This window comes from Ammospiza nelsoni, chromosome 8 (assembly GCF_027579445.1).
Source record: "Ammospiza nelsoni isolate bAmmNel1 chromosome 8, bAmmNel1.pri, whole genome shotgun sequence".
NCBI classification, from domain to species: Eukaryota; Metazoa; Chordata; class Aves; order Passeriformes; family Passerellidae; genus Ammospiza; species Ammospiza nelsoni.
Window position 1 is genome coordinate 23,693,071 of NC_080640.1, and position 15,649 is coordinate 23,708,719.

The following is a 15,649-nucleotide window of genomic DNA, read 5'->3' on the forward strand; positions in this document are numbered from 1 at the left end:
GTGCCTCAAATTGCTGCTCCCTGGTATTGCTACCTGTTTACTGCAAAAGACAGAAGCCTCCTTTCAACCATTCTGCTTCATGTTTTAGCCTCTCTCCTGCTGCCAAGAATATTTTTACTCTGCATCAAGAGAAAATGAATTCATGCCTTCAGGATTTGTACTCTTTGCTCTGTGCTATATGATAGCAACCCAGTGAGATGTGCAAGTGGAAACTGCATAAATGATTGATAAAAGCTGAGAGCTGTTTAAATTTTTTTCCTGTTTAATCACTATCAATAATTTAATGCATTTACTGTATGTTTTTAAGAAATAACACCCATATTACAGGCTTGGGTTTAACAGGCTAAATGATTGAAACTTCAAAAAATACCTATTTCCAGCATCAAGTGTATCTTCTTTTTAATTAAGAATAAGATGGAAAAACACAAAATCAGGCTTGTAAGACAGAGGTAGTTGCTGCAAAATACTATTTTTGCATGCCCCCTTCCTACCCCCCTTATCCTTGGGGCTGTGGCTAAGTCAGCACTAGCCCACTGACAGCAGCACGCAGGTTACCACCTGGCAGCAGGGAGCAGCAGTGGGAGCCCCAGCAGGATGCTGCTTTCCAGATGTGCCCAAGCACCTGTCTCTTCTGTCCCTTATGTCCTGGCTCCTGGGCCCCACTCCACCAGTTAGTTTAGCTGGTTTGTCAGCGTCCTGTCACCCAGGGGAAGGTTGAGGGGCAAGGCTTTTAGACAAAGATACTGCTTCCTTCTAGGTCTAGCTTAAAAGGGAGAAATAAATGCTTGGCAAAATTATTCCCACACTGTTTCTTGGGAAGAGACGAAATTTTTCAAGTGACTAGTATCTCTCGTTATGCTTCAGTGCATTGAGTTTGGTCCTCGAGACTTTGCATACAAAATGTGAGGTATAAATCTTACTTGTGCTTGGTAGGTACCTTTTCAGGTGATTAAGAGAAAATAAAATATTTTTTTTCCTTCTTGGTGGGGTCATTGCAGTTAGACTGGAATGTAAATGTCATACAGAGGTTGGTATGCTTTAATAGGCATGTTACCTAAATGCATCCATGTGAATAGTGCTTCAGAAAGCACAGATTTTTTGCATGGACAAATGTCATTTTGGGAAGAGCTTTTCAGGATCCAAGGAAAGCAGGTGGGAAAATACAGATAGCTGTAACATTAAAGCCATAGGGAACCATTGTGTGAACACCTCTATTCAAAGATATAGAAATGAAGTTAGGCATTTGAATTAAAGTTTGTTCAAATTAATAAAAATTTCACTGCTTGTTTAAGAAATTTTGTGTAAGTAAAGTCTAATCTTTTACTTACACATCTGTTGGTGGTGGATCCCATGAGCTCACTAAGGCAGATGAAAAGACAATTTATTTAGGAGACCTGTGTTTTCATTGTCTCTTACCATGTTTTTGTGCTTTGTCCGTGCTTCTGCAACAATGTTTTGGTTACTTTTTCTTGGCTTTTTGTAATAGATGCAATGATAATAGATTGAGAAGAGCTTTGAGTAGAGCTTCCTGTCTTTGTGCAGATGCAGTTCTGGGAAAATAGTATTTACGTTTGAAGAAGTTTCTTTTTTTCACAAATGTCTCCAGTACAGGTGTTTGTGGTGGAAGGCTTACCCTGGTGTATGTGTGAGACATGTGCACACACACATATGCATGAATAATAGGGATATGCTTTTAATTCATACTAAAATAAATGAGAACTTGCTCATTTCCAGCTTGTTCTCATGTTGCTGTAGGTAAACATTATATTGTCTTTTCATGAAATGAAACATGTGAGTTCTATTTAATCTGATTCAGTTCCAGCTGTAGATAGTAGAAAATAGCTTGGAGAAAGAACCTGATTCAGAAGCAGGAGAGGTTCCTGGCTTCATAACCCAAGGCTGAGAGGTTTTGTTCAGTTTCATCATGCTATTTTAGAGTAGGTATTTTAATCTTCTTTTTTCTTAGCTTGCATGTTTGTTTTTTTCAGTAAGAAATGGAGACTGCTACTTCCCTCAATAGATGTTAAGGAAATAGTTGTTGTATTACCTCTCCTGGATCAAAAGGTTGAAAATCAACAGAAAAAGAAAGAAAATAACTTTTTGCTGTGATACAAACTTGACGATATTAGTATGCTCTGAGTGTACTTAAAATTCACCTGAAAAATAGCTGTTAAATGTAGATTGGAGAACCTTGAGAACACTTCTTGATTTTCTCTGTAAATTTTAAGAGGTGTTGGTGATGCCCACTTTGATTTAAACCTTGAGTTGTCTCATGTTATGTACAAGGTTTGGGGAGGGTTCTGTTGCATACAGCAGTTCTCTGATCTAATTCCTCAGTGTAATGCAATTAGTAGCCATCATGGAGCTAGAAAATGCAATAAACCAGAAAATCATCCAGGTTGGTTGTGTACCATGGGAGCTTCTGTTGACACAGGAATTGCTCTAAGGGCTGATGGGGGCTCCTTGTAGGGGTCAGACAGGATAAGGTCAACAAGCTCTTCACCAGTCATGTTGTGCAGATTGGAAGTGAGGGGCATTACTTTCCCAAAATTTTATTTTCTGAATGTATAAATTGTCTTGATCACTTAAGACCTAGAACCTGCAAATGTCCTATAGGATTTTTGCATTTTCCATAGGAAGTGGGCTACATTTGGGTAATGCCTGGAAAAAACACCACCTTTGTTGTGCAGCACTAAGAATAAATCTGGTATCATCATTTAGAAAAGATTAGTCAAAATTGCCTTGTGGTCTCCCTGCTCCAGCTCAGGTACTGTCCAGAATGGGCACGCATCATGTGAGATTTAATGAGAACCCAGACCTAGCTGGAATCGTTGAGGATTATTTTTATTAAGCTTGATGTAGGAAAGCAGCTCTGCTAAATTCATTGCAGGAGTTGACTCACACACCATCTTGAGGGTGTTTGACTCAACATATGCCTAGTCATTTATCTAATGTTGATGTCAACGATTTGTTGGATTTTGATACAGTGTTTCCCAGTTTTCTGTTTGTTTCCTTCCTGCAGTGGCTGTATATCCAAAACATTTTGACATTTTTTTCATACGAATTATCTCTGGCCCTGCCAGAAATTTAGTCAAGTCTTTTGGTTTTGTAAATCATTTTATGAGGTTTCTCCACTTAGGATTTGACTTTCAGCTAATGCATTATTTCACTTTACATTTTTTTTCTTGCCTGAGGATTTGAGAACAGACCAATCTCACTTTCTTTGGAGCAAGTCAAACCTATGTCTTTAAATGGTACTTGAGACAGATTTCTGTCTGCCTGAGAATGTTGTTTAAAAACTTTGGTTTTTTGCACTAAGACTGCCTTTTTGCCACCTCTTGTTTTTATGTTCAATTTGAAAATATGCTTTCTTCAAATCTTCTATGTCTACTCTAAATTGTTCCTCTTACTGATAATAGAATGCAAGTGCAAAATTTTTAAGCACTTTAAGTAAAACCAGTACTTGAATTCTTAACAGACTTTACTGGAGATCTGCGGGGGGGGGAGGGGGGTTTGTTGCAAAAATACTGTCAAAAGCATTCTTTTGATTTGATAATGAAAAAGAAAAGCAAATGATTCATTTGATTTAGGGATACAAAAATAATGTATGTTTGAGGGGGTGATACAATTTATTTTTTTTCTTGCATTTTGCAACCTGATCTGTGCTGAGCTGCTCAGTAAGTATTGATTTGCACATAGCCTCGGGATGTACACGTGTCAGGAGCAATTCACTAAGGGTCATTTCTTCTTCCATCCCCACAGTTAGGGCTGTAGCACTGTTTCCTTTTTTTAAAAAAAAAAAAAAAAAAAAAAAAAAACAAGCAACAACAAAAAACTGATTTGAGTTCTCCAGGTTTCGGCTTAAGTTGCTTTGCATCAATTAGTACAAGTTGGTGAAAGCTGACAGAAAGCAGAAATGCAACTGATGAGGGGTAAGACATTGAGAAAGTGAAATTAAACACTGTGGGAAGGTTTGCCTTTAGGCAGAGGGTTGAGGAGGCAGTTTTTTGAGTAGCTACATTTTTGTGTCAGGATCCATTCTTTCACATTGTCAAATTATTGCTGCACCTATTTATGGGCGCCCATAACAAGGCAGAAGAGGTTTTGAATCACTGTGCTTGTTCTTTCTCTCCTTAGTGCACATTTTCTGTGTGTCTTCTGTGATCTTTATTTAGTTTTTCATTGTTTATTTACACTGCCACTTCATGAATTCTTTAAATCATTGCCTATCTAGAGGGGAATCTGGACAGAATTACTCTTGCAGCTTTAAGTCTTGCTGACAGGAGGAGAGAAAAAGAGAGCTTTTGTCCCCTAGAGAAATGCAGGAACTGTGGCCATTTAGAATTGGACAGACGTGGTGGCTTTGAGGGAGATGCTGTGATAGAAGTGCTGCCTTTTATGTTGTATCCTATCTGTTGGGGCTCCTTAATTCAAATGTTTTCCATGAGACTAGGATCTGTATGCTGTTAGCAGATGGGTTAATTGTTTAATTGTTTTTTTTTTTTTGAGGGGTGGCAGAAATGTGTGTGGAAATGTAAGGTAGCATAGACTTTTTTCCTTATTTTGAGAACTTGTTCAGATTTTCCATAGGAGAGAAAGGGGTAGAGTTTTTCTGTAGTAATATAAGCCAACAAAGTGTGATGGAGAACAGACTGGATGTGTTTCCCTTTGCTCATTCCCTGTGGAAAACCTTGATTGCCATTTCCTCAAAGATGTTAATGTCTTGCATTCATGCTTTAAAATAATTTTCCACTTGATTTTCCTGCCTTTCATCAGAGGCAGGTACTGGAGGTAGGGAGGGGCCCATTAAATCTCTGTGTCTCTAAGCTTCTTTAAAGTCATGTTAGGAGTAGGGCAGAGAGAGGGAGATGGTCTGAGGTGAGGAACTGTGGTTTTATGGGAGTGAAGCTCAATTTCGAAGTGGTACCTTTAGTCAAAAGGGTTTTTAGATCCTTTTCCCTTCATTCTGTTTTAGAAAAACCCCACACAAATGCTTACTCCTGATGTTATTGAAAGATTTGATATAGTTGGAATAGATTGTCTTAAGAAAAAGAGAAGTTGTCTTAAAAAGAAACAGAACTTATGATTAATTGCAAATACCTCGTAATTGTAGGTATGATCCTCTCAGAGCAGAGTACATAAGCACTTGAATGCTGGTATATACCTGTATGTTCAGTATGCATGTTGGAATTTGCCTTTTGCCAACTATTTTGATAGTAAATGTGGCTCATTTGAATTTTTACAGAAGTGGGTGTGAGCTTGGCTGAAGCTTGTTTACTTAATAGAATAAGTGCTCCAGAATATTTTTGAATTGGACTTTAACCCATTCTAGTATGGGGCTTTTTCCCATTCTGACAGGAATCGCTCTGCTTTTCTTAGTCGTGGTTGACATTCATAGTCCCTGTTTTGGTAAGGTGACAATGGGGAAAATAGGGGACACCCTAAACTGGTATTTTGGAAGTGCAGAAGTAGTGGCACACTAGCTCTGTCAAGCAAGAGTTGTAATCAGTAGCCTCTTCGAAAATCATGGAAGCTAATGCTTATTTCCTTTTTTCTACTTTTTTTCTTCTCCCCTCAGGAAATACTGTTGTGCTGAGGAAGAAAACAGCTCTCTCCTCCCCTTTTTTTTTCCCCCACCCTCCCCTCCTTTCTTCTTGCCTGATTCAGAAGCTCCAGGAATGTGCTAATTGGCGGCGGCCTCTTCAGAAAGGTAAGGGGTAATTGTTATCTGCTTTTCAAGGTGTCTTGCCTGCTCTGCTCCTTTTGGAAGGACAGGTGATGGCAGAAGAAGTTTGTCTTCATGGAGTTTAGCCAAGCTTCTGGTTCATGTGGGTTGCCCTTCTAGCGCTGGAATGCAAACAGGAGCTTTGTGCACTTCTTGCTCTACTACTAAGTGTAGGATACTGTCCCTTGAGAAAATCTAGAAGATGAGATATATTTTAAATACTTGTAGAGGAAAAAAAGTAAAACTGTTGTATTGCAGACTGATTAACTAAATCTTTGCCTGAATATCAGCTTGGATGGAAAGACAGAGAGTTAGGTCTGGAGAAGGCAAGTTGAAGAATCTCAAAGTGCTTCTTTTGTTATTATCACACATGTACTTCTGATTGGGCAAATACGGATTGGTTTAGTTGTTGTTCTGGTTAGTTTTTTAAACCTGATGTCTTCTGTGGTGTCTGTCATGGTTTTGTGGCTGGTTGTATCCCTGACAGATAAGACAGGAGCTATCTGGAAGCCCAACTCATGCATTTCTGAATGGTGAAATGCATGGCAAGTCTTTAACTATCTGGACTTCTTTCCGTTTTGGACAGAAGTGCAAAATGTGGTGTGTGAGGAATTTAATTTTGTAGCTATGTGGTGATCGGAAAATCCATGTCCATCTTTTCACTGCAAGGCCTTCAGTTTGTGTTGGGGATATATCAAGTCCAAAAAATTAGTGCTGATTCATAGAGCATCGTGAGCTGCAGGAGTAGACTCAAGTTTATTGCTAGACAAATTGCATATGTATTTTAATATTAAAGATTTGTATATGCTTAGGAGCTGTAGTGCTTTGAGATGTCATTTCCTCCCTCTTCCATCTTTGTGATAGATGTTAATGCTCTTTGTCGTGGAGGAAATATCTTCTGTCTAGACCTCAGCCACTCTGGTTAGAATTGACATCTTAACTTAATCCAGCACTGAGAAGGGATTTATGCTAACTTGCTAGGCTCTGTATTGGAGAGGCCAGTGCATGATGGAAGTTTTCCTGCTGGATTGCTTGATGGTGCTAACGTTTGTGAAGGGTTTTGAAAGACAGTGCGATGCAATAGTGTCTTAAATTGCCCCAGCAAGATTTGTCAGGGTTCATTTGTCAGACCCTCACGCTGACTAAGTACACTAATGTATCAAGGATAAGCTCCAGACAGGTAATGTGCCTTGGGATGTTCTTTTTCTTATTCTCCATCTCATTCTTGCTGCTGCAGAGGCAAGCTAAGTCTTTATTGAACAGCCACTACCAGCTGTCTGGCTACTTTCTGCAATAAAGCTAATGATCTAATGGGCAAGTGTTTCTTGGGGACCTTCAGCTGAAGCAGAGACAAGGAGAAACATATAGACCAGCTAAAGGGTTCTCAAGGAGTTTGCAATTTCCCCAGGGCTCCTTCTATGTAATTACCTGTCTCTCTGTCTCCTATCTTTTAATGCAGCAGGAGTGTCAGACTCAAGGCCGCTAATCTTCGTTACTATGGAAAAGCTGGTTACACTCCTCTTCGTGCACTTCAGAAATGGCAATCGTTGGTCCCCAGCTGGTTCTCTGAATCTAACTTAGAAATGGATGATAGCTTTCCTCCTTGGTGCCAGACTAAAGAATGCAGCTGCCTGTTGCAGGCAGGCATTGCCTTTACCACTGATGCTGTGGCATGCTGAGAGGAACCTGCAGGAGCTGCCTTGTGGCTTCTGAACGTGTTTTCTCCCAAACAAGCAAAGGCTCTAAAATTCCTTTGAAACACCAAATTTTGGGGCACACTGAGATGTGGGAGGCTTGGCTGAGCTGCACATGTGGAGGAAGGATTCTATAAGGATTCATAGCTCCAGCTGAGTTTTTGTACTGTTTCTGAATGCCTTCAAACTCCCTGGGCTGGGGGCTGAGGGAAGCTTTAGATCTCTTTTGCAGGACTGTGAGTATCGCTTCTTGTTATCATCTCCCTCCCAGCATATGCCACTGCTCAATTCAGTAGGATCAGCTGAGGGGCTGTGCACAGCTATTTCTCTCTGGCTGGATACATCTGTTTGTCCCTCTTGCGCAGCACTGGAAATTTGGAGGGGAATCCCTGCCTGCTGCTCCCCTCCTCCTTTTCCTGTACATGCTTCCTGAGTTGCAACATGTCAGACAGATCATTGCTCTGAAGCTGTGGCTTGGGAAGGGCTCCAGCACAGAGGCTTTGTCACTGTGTGCTCCTTTTCATCCTAGTGAGGAGAGGGAAACAGTCCTGTGTTGGACAGGGTCCCTTTCCAGCTGCTGCAGGCTTGCACGCCCAGGAAGTGTGTGGTGCTGAGCCCCTTTATGGTACCTTTGTAAAACATGCTTTAACTGTCTGCAAATGTACGGTATTTAAGCAGCAGAGTCTGTATTATCAAATGCAGTCATGCAGACTGTAGTCCTCGGGTGAAAAGCTCTGGGGGGAGAGGCTGGATGTGGCAGTGAAATTTGAGAACCAAAGCAAGGGGAAATTCTTGCCCATGTGTTGGACTAGAGCAGGTTCAGTAGAGGTGGAGGATGGGGAACAAATACTCCTCCTCAGTTTGGAAATGTTGAAGGAGGCAGTCAGAAAGAAGAGGCAGGGAAAAGGTAACAAAAGATCAGGCTGTCCAGTGGGCCAGAGTTTGCTGTGTTTTGTTTTTTGCCTTTAATGCCATGCTTTTCTCTGCCCGTTCTTCTTAAATAAATTTGGGCAAAGATAATTTTTAAGTTTTTTGTTTGTTAAAAGAGGAATCCTACCTCCATTCAATTATTTTCAGAAGTTATGTTTTGTATCAGTGCATCTAGAATGACTATTTCACACTGATTTTTTTTTTTTTGAGAACTTTTATTTCCCTCATTTCACAATTTTCCGTTTTTATTTGTATCAACCTGAGCCATCTCCAAAGGCAAGGTGATACAGCTACTAGTTAACATTTTGGATGGGTGACACTGTATGTTAAACACCATGTCTATAATAACTTAGCTGTCAGTTGGAAGTTTGCCCTAATTGTATTTTTCTTTTCATTTATAAGTCAAGTTCACAGTTCTTGGGCTTTTGTAGAGCATTTAAATACTGTGTTTGTTTCAGGTCTTAGATTTTTTTTCTCTCTCAAATCCTTTGAGATCTCTGAGGTTAGTATTTCTCATTCAATAACTGTATTCAGTAAAATGATGTGCCTGTCAAAGCTGTATTGCACCTTAGGAGAGGATGACAGGTTCTTCCAGAGTTCTCAATTTGCAAAGCCTTAACCATGTCCCACTTTAAATCAGGACTTTGCCACTGCTTAAGGTCTTTAAGTACTTCATTAAGTTAACAATAAGCCTGCCCTCTCTTGTTTTTTATGACAACCTTGGATTTTTTTCGGAGTTTCATTTCATGAATGTCACAGTTATTAATTCTTTACTCTGATATGGAGAAGACTTAAATCTCAAACTTTAGTGAAGAAGGAAAAATAACTTCAATCATGAGTTGACATTTCAAAATCACGTTTTCCAGGGGTTTTTGTCTTTTCTCCTCTGTTTGGCATACACATGGTTTTATGTGGTGCTGCCTAGGGTATTGTGAGGGCTGGGTACTAATTGCAGCCCAGGCTGTGGTAGCAGAAATTGTTCATCCTGTCTCATCCCTTTTTGGCTTAGCCCACGGGAAGACTCCTGTTCAGTTAGCCCAGTCATTACAGTAGAAAGCTGCACTAATATCTTGCCAGCTGCAGGACAGAACATATTTCATCTTGGAAGCTTTACCATGAATAAATTTTGTCTAGAAAATTCTGTGCGGATTTGAACTGCCAGGCAAACTTATACTGCAAAGTGCTTTGTAAAATGTGTCCTAAAACATCTTTATCTGGTGCTGATGGCCTTAAAAGCCAGATGAAGTGCATCAGTGACTCATGGTCAGTTACTGCCCTGCTGTGTGATGTAAACCAGAGCTTGCTTTGGTGCCTTCTTGCATACAGCCTTTCAGGCTGGATGGTGAATTTCAAGCTTGTGCTTGTAGTCTGCCGTTCATACCCTAACCAAGCTCTTCTCTTGAAAGAGATCTCTTAAATTGCTTGTAACATAAATACAAAGTTTCCAGTCACTTCCTTACTATTCTAGTTACTATTCTTGATTAAACAGATTAGATCTAAATGTTAGAATGACCCAGGAAGTTTTATTTCCCCTTCTCCTCACCTTCTTTCCTTCCCTTCCTCTATCAAAATACAGATTTGTTGCAGTTTGAAGCCTTATGATTTTTCAGTCTTCTGGTGGGCATTGTTGTGCAAGAGTGGAAGCTTAACATTTTAAAGAAGGAAAAGGGAAGGTGTGTGGCTTTGGGTTTTCTTTATTTTTTAAAGTTTCCCAAATACATTTGGGTATTTCTAACAGTTATAATAAAATCAGTTGATTAGGCAAGTAAGTTAGGTATATGAAGCAAAGCACTGTTTTCCAGCAAAATGAGCAGCTAGGATGTATTTCAGTCTTCAGATGCTTGGCTAAATAATGGTGACATACGTTTTTTGCTGCTAGAAGTTGAGATTTTGGCGGTAATATGCAACTGTGAAATCTGTAGGCATATACTGTAGCAGAAGCTGTCTTTATGCATATACAGCACATGGTATTTGGCTTGGGAGGAAGTTCTTCGCTCTCTAAGAAAGTCAGGTTTTTGATGGAACTGACTGCTGTTTGTGCTTCATAGTTAAAATTTTTATTCTGGAAGGACAAATAAGTTGTATGTACTAAAGATATTGTTATTTTGCCCCTGTTCCCAGCAACACAATCTATTTCCCTGTCTCTTTCTTTTTTCCAAGTGTTTCTTTCCAAGCTTGTGATCATAATTACAGTGAGAAGTAGATGACATACATCTGTATATTCCAGCAGGAAAACTGAGCCTTGGAAGAATTTTGGACTGTGGGACATTTCCGTACTCACCTCTGTCTTAAAAGTGTTTTGGTATTCCCAATGGGCTCTGGAAATGTCAATCTGATAAGACACTGGGTGTGGGAAGGATAGAGAGTAAAAGGAAAAGGATGGAAGAAGTATGTGAGTGGTGGTTCACCAGTGTCACATTAATAGAATCCTCGAATCAAGTGCTCATTCATTTTAACTAGAGGCTAATTAATCAGAGTGAGTAGATAAAATGATAAGCTGCTTTTAATGAAATGAAGCAGCTTTATTAGCAGTAAGCAAAACGCAAAATATTTGGTCTCTGGCACATGTGGTTTTCATGGGGGCTGTGGTTTGCCACCAGCTCTGGATTGTGCTAGCCTTTTTCTTGCTGCACTCTGCAGGCTGTGCTGTCTGTGTGTTTCAGCATGTGGCCAATTCAGAATTCAGGAAATAGAGTCTAATCAGAAGCAGGTGTAACATTTTAAAACCAGAAGGAATGTTCCTCACAGATCTTTTTCTGTGCCAGATTAGCATTTGCCAATTTTCAAACTTCGGATGCTGTTATTTTTCGTTGGAGATAGCAGGCTTTATGCTTCCAAGCAGACAAACAAAAAGCTGTGTGGATTTACCAGAGTGCCGCTGTTTGAAAGGCAGCAATATGATCCTGCTTGCTAACTGCTAACATAGCCTGAAACCAATGAGTAATTATCCACCCATTTGCAACTTAAGAACAGAAATGTACCAGGCTGGTGCTGCTTGTGTGTATGGTTAAGTAGAGGGCCAAAGCCAGCGTGCCACTGTTAAACTGGAGCAGGCTTGCATGCTCCTGTTTCAGATGGCTTTCTTCAGTGCCTCTGTGCCATTGTGCTGTTCCCCGGTGTCTCTCTGGAAAAGCTTTAGAAGCCATTCGATGGACTATGATGTACATGGCAGTACAAGGCTATAATAGGAAATACATAAATGAGTCATAGATTAAGATAATGACGTAATTTACATTGGACTGAATTACATTAAGTGCCCACATTTAGGCTCGAAATGAACTTCACTTAAGGCTATGTACATCTTTGTTGAAATAAGCTAAAATTAACAAATTATTCATTAAAGTCACCTCGAAGTAAACTTAGAAACTACCAGTTGGTTGAGGTTCCGGTAGTTATGTGAACTGGAGAAGCTGAGCTGGTAGGTGAATGTGATTTGCGAATAGGATGCTGGCAAGGAAATTGTCTTCCCCCCACCAGCCTTTCCTTAAAAGACTGCCTCTCAGCGCCATTCAAGTGTAAATCCTTGTGCAACAAAGGGGAGGCTGGCAGCTCCACCGGTTCAGCAGTATAAGCGATCTCTCATGCTTCAGTTGAAAGGTTGAATCCCTGAAACGAGAATGCTGCTATAGAAGGAAGCTCTCAAAAGGCTGCTGAGAATGGCGGGGTGGGGGGAGCACAGGGTTGGAAAGCTGTTGAGATCCTTGAAAGTGCAGTGACAGTTTTTGTCTTTACTGTAAAATGACCTGGAGGCAGCTGGACAAAAGGAAAGGCTGCTGTTCAGGTGAAGTTGCCATCACCACTCTAGGAGCTGGATTTTACTTGTTCTCTCCCTTAGGAACACAGCATGCTGCTCTATTTGCCAGCACTGTATGTGGTGCCAATATTTTGTCTACAGTGTGCATTGAGTCCCTCTTAGTTTTCCTGTTTGGATTATTCTTTCTAACGACTTTGTGTTGCAAGTCTCGAAGCTTTGGAATTGTGACTTCTTGCTTTGCAAAACAGAGTATGAAATTGTGGACATTGGGTTTTACACTGAAAGGATGAGGTTAATCTTGCACCTTCTGAAACCCTTGTAAATATTTGACTGGCTACTCGGCAACACAGCTGAACTGCCTGAGTTAATGCTTAATGTGAGAGTGGTCTTGAAGTGCATGGCTTTGGTGATGGGCCAAGGGTCACAGAGTGAGCAGTATTTCCCCATGAAGACATCTGTGCTCCCTGTTCCTTATCTTCCAGGATTCCTCTCTTTCCCCCTCCACTGCCCCAGATCTGCAGGCAGGAGGAGGTGAGATGGCTGAGTCCACTCCAGGCAGAGTCAGCTGGGTGTGTTCAGGTGGCAGTAAAATTGGTTTGGGCTGTCCTGCTGACTTTCTCTGCCCTGGTGCTTTTGCTGGTCCAGCAGCAATGTGGTAATCCTTGATGTGCAAGTGAGGGTGAGTCTGTCAGGCTCTTCACAACTACATCTGGGTTTGGAAGAAAGTTTTTGTGCACATATAAATGGCACCAGTGGGCAGTTGGTAGTAACTGGTCACTGGGAAGGAGCAGCCTAGAGACCTGTAACAAATCTGATCCTGAGTATGTTAGAATTTAAATTGCAGGTTCTGATACCTGCCATGCCTTGATAATGTGAAAATACCCTCTTCTTGTGTTCTGAATGAAATGCTTTGTAGTGTTGGAAAGTTAGTACCCAGACTATATGGGAAAATGTTTTCAGCTTTATGTCCCGGATGAGTGTAAATCCCCTTCTTGTTTTACAGGAACTAACCAGTGAAAGACAGCTTTTGCTTTTCTGATGTAAAGATTGATCATTCATAATGTTGTGCCATATCAGTCCTTCCAAGTGGCAAGAACCTTAAATGTCAGTGCAAATCAAAGAAGATTCTTCAATATCATAACAGAGCCGTAGCACTGTTTAAAAATAAATGCATTTTTAAACTGATTGTTTAGGTGTGATGACTGTTGCTTGAGGATACCAGCTATCAGAGACCATCCCAGAGACATGTATAATGTATTCCAGTAACTGTATGAAGAAGTAGCTCTGCCCTACCTACTGCACCATGAGATGGAAATAAGCAAAACTTTGAGTATTGAAAAAGAACTTGTTATATGCTGTTCAAAAAAACTGTAGCACTTCCTACAGCTGTGTTTTTTTAATTATTGCTGCTGTAAAAAGAAATTTGTTAATTTCTGGCAGTAGTTTATTGTTTTGATATTTGGGAGGGGTTGTTGTTTTGTTTGGTGGTTTTTTTCTTTGTTTTGGGTTTTTTGTTGGTATTGTTGTTGTCTGGGTTTTAATATGCTGAGTAGTTTTTATGCCCACTTAGCGTTTGGTAGTCTCTATTTTCTAGTCTGCATTTCTGTGGTGGAAACTTTGATTCCTGAAGATCAATTTGGGAAATACCCTATCTGACAAAAATGTCTCAGGAGAAAATGAGCATCTAAGAAAGAAGGCAGTAGTGTTGGAAAAAGTCTGTTCATGGTGGTAAGGAATTTTGACCTCAGACCAGGGACTCACTTGGGAAAGGTTCAATATATTTGACTCCAATGCTCCTAATCCAAACAAGCCACACGGAAGAAGCTAGAAAAGATAAGGTTTGGGAAAACCTTTTGCTATGTGGCTTGTGATCAGAACACCTCAATCATAGTTCCTACACCTTCTTTTAAGATCTACTAGTGGGCAGAAACCTGTGTGAACCCTGAGCATGGCCTCAGCTGGCAGGTGTTAGTTTAGGTGTTTTCACAGCAGAATACAGTGCTGAAAAAGAATATCATTCTTTACAACCCATTATCAGATGGGCAATTGAGATCTAGGCAGTGGTTCTTCTGAAGGACCGCAGCTTATCATGAGCTCAGCCTAGATTCAAGTGAAGTCCAGCATTAGCTTCCTGGAAGTGTTCAGCAGGTGCCTCTGTAAAATAAGAGTCTGTTGGGCCACTACAAATGCCAACCCTGCATTTCTAACTGAACACATGGATGCACAGAAAAGCAAAGTTATTTTCCTTCAGTTCCCTGGCAAGGGAACTACATAGCTTGGAATAGAATGGAGATTTCCTGATGTCCATTTCCCTCTTATAATTATAAAACAGCACTGCTTTCTTCTTCATTGTAAACATGAATCGAGCCAAATGGCATGCACAATTAGCTTTTTTTTCTGCAAAGCTGGGAGGGGGAAGGAGGAGGAGACTGGAGATATAAAGGGGGAGGGGAGAGTCATTCAGGGACACAGTACCTGCTGGGGCACAATGTAATAACCACTGGGGCAGCCTGGCTGCAGATGCATTGTTATCTGCAGTCCCCAATCTGGGAGAGCTGCAAAAGGTTTAATGCAAATCTGAGACCTCTGCCATTGTGTGAGACAGATTAGGGCTCATTTGCATTCCTTCTCCTATAATAATTACCTAGCAAGGAGTGCCTGTTACCATTAGCGTCATTCTGTTTGCCTGTGATAACGCCATCAGCAATCTCTTCTCCACGGATTGTGGACACTGTGAGGGAGGGCAGTGGGCCAAAAAAAATGATAATAAACGAAATCTGTTGGGAAAGTACTAGAAAAATGTGAATGCTGAAAAATTAAAATGCAGATAATTTTAGTAATAGCCACTAAATACAGCTGGAGAAATACTGTGAGCTGAAGAGTAAAAGTCAATATTAATCCATAATATTGATGAGTGGTATGGTTTCAAATATCAGTTGAGAAAAGCTAGCACAGGATTTTAACTGAGCTTTATCAATGGTGCTTTCAATAGTTTTGTTCAGTTTTCAGCATTGATTTAGATTGTTCTAAAATTAGTGCAGCTAGAGATCAGTGTTACTGGGAGACAAATGTTAACTGTCTAAAACTGATGTGATGCATCAGAAAGTCAGGTAAAATTCTACAAACTTAGTGCAGCTTTGGGTCCTGGAACTGAAGCAAAAAAGGATTCCTGACTTAGAAATTAGGGCAGATATTTGGGGTTCTTTTACTATGGGGTTTGTTTGTTTGTTTTTGAGATGGGAGGAGTGAACTAGCAGAAAAGGAATGCAACTAAACCTGGGAGAGTGAAGGTGCTAAAATCAGCTTGTTCTTTCTACACATTTGTTGCATATAGAAGGAACATGAAATCCTTTTGAGCAACATTTGCTGTTCTTGCCACTCACTCTCCTTCCCTTGGTTTTTACCCTTTGCCACTCTGATGAAGAAGCTGCTGGAGTGAACCCACCAGAGGCAGAGAGCCCTGAAATTCCCTGTTCAGCTTTGGCTTCTGCCCTGAATCCCCAGCTGTGCATGCACACAGCAGGAGCAGAGAGCAGCTGCTGGGAG

The 15,649-nt window shown here is 40.6% G+C and overlaps 1 protein-coding gene across 1 annotated transcript in view; it reads left to right on the forward strand.

Annotated features, from left to right (window-relative positions):
• ZMIZ1 (zinc finger MIZ-type containing 1) overlaps nucleotides 1–15,649 on the forward strand; it is a 337,453-nt gene that overhangs the window by 44,241 nt on the left and 277,563 nt on the right. Inside the window, exon 2 of the mRNA XM_059476742.1 lies at nucleotides 5,579–5,710. The gene's annotated coding sequence lies outside the window, so the exon portion shown is untranslated. The remainder of the gene's footprint in view (nucleotides 1–5,578; nucleotides 5,711–15,649) is intronic.